At 41.3% G+C, this 1,578-nt stretch overlaps 1 pseudogene; it reads right to left on the bottom strand.

Moving 5' to 3' along the window:
- Positions 1 to 229: 229 nt before the first annotated feature.
- Positions 230 to 349, bottom strand: LOC145267224 (5S ribosomal RNA; annotated as a pseudogene).
- Between the last annotated feature and the right edge of the window lie 1,229 nt (positions 350 to 1,578).

Raw genomic sequence — 1,578 nt, 5'->3', positions numbered from 1 at the left:
ATGACACAATCTGATAAGAAATAATTATTTTGAAATCATCAGGTATTTCAATTATTTACCTCTGAATGTCTCCGTTCAGTCTCAAGAAGCAATGGATACCCTCTGTAAGGGAATCTGTGCGTGTAATTGTGAGGCAACAGTTGCGCAATAACTGACAGCACTTTTCCTGAAACGGCACTGCTTGAATGCAGTACCAAGAACCGGAAATAATGCCGAGATTAATGGAGAGGACGTGCAACACCCGGAATTCCCAAATGGTCACCCATTTTAGTACTGACCAGGCTCGACGTTACTTAACTTCGGTGATCAAACGGAAACCGGTGTTTTAACGTGAATTATGAATAGTTGTAAATTTAACCCCGGGTGTAGAACCTCTGTAGCTCACTTTGGTGCAAACTGAACGATTAAGGAGTTGTATTTTTATTTGTGTCTTATTTGGTTAAATATGGAGCGTAGGGGTACGAAATATAGACGACATTCGTAGCGATAAACACTACCTAATTTTATTCTTGGGTCCAAGATCCCGGTGTAGTATCTGTCCTGATACTACACTTCACCTTTTCTCCCCTCGTTTAGTGGAGGATAAACCTTCATGAGTGAGAAAAAAATTTTCTATCCAGAGTACCTTTTTTGGGGGAGGTGGATTTTCTCCCACACTAAAAACCGACCTTGTGTCTAACTCTGCCCTCGTGGAGAGGCAAGTAAATAGGAACAGGGTCTAATATAATGGCAGATTTCTCCCCCCCCCACTCCCTCGTCTTGCTGCTTGTTTGCGCACGCAATGAACGTGCATTTGTTTATATGCTGAAATATTATCAGGCAAGCGTCTTTAATGAAAACGTACGCGTCAGGTTGATCAGATCTGAAAGTATCATGCTATATTCTGAAAGATTAAGCACGCATTCTGCGCTCAACGCGGAAATGTCGGTGGGGTCTTACGATAAAAACAAGTCCCTTTTATATAATCTGGCGAAGAACTTCTCGGTTTGTAGGTTTGTACGTTTGTAACGCGATGTCCTTTTTTAAATCTATATATTTCCCCTACCTGTGACGTCACTCCTCATACATTTGCATATGCGTGTACCCGCTATGCTACACATTAAACTCGCTCATTTTTTTCATAATGAATAAATAATTAAAAAATCAAGAGAAATACTCAAGTGCGGAAACCAGGCGAGTAGATACAAATGAAGAATTGGTAGATTTATGTTAAGAATTTAAGATATATACTTTGCGTAAATACACCGAGAAGCACTCACCCGTTGCTGACGGGTGCTTTAGTCGGTACATAATTAAAACGAGCGAATTACACGATATAAGTAGTTTTTGTCCTCCGGTGTTTCGGCTACGCACTCGAAATGTCTACATCTGTTCTAAATTAATAGTAGTTCAAAATAAGATCCCGCTTGTCTCTCGCGATCCGGATCGCAGAATTTTACTTGTGTATTCGCCCGGAATTGCTTCATCCTCAAAGAGTCTTTGACTGCGGGTGTGCGCGCGTCTATGAGTGTGTGCGTGCTTGTCTGTTTGCGGGTGGTGGACATAAGTCTAAACAACGCCATGAACGAAAACGAATAA

Source organism: Euprymna scolopes, chromosome 42 (genome assembly GCF_053919585.1).
Source record: "Euprymna scolopes isolate OS-2025 chromosome 42, ASM5391958v1, whole genome shotgun sequence".
Lineage (NCBI taxonomy): Eukaryota > Metazoa > Mollusca > Cephalopoda > Sepiida > Sepiolidae > Euprymna > Euprymna scolopes.
Note: the sequence above shows the minus strand (reverse complement) of the source record. Positions and strands in the feature narration are given on the sequence as shown.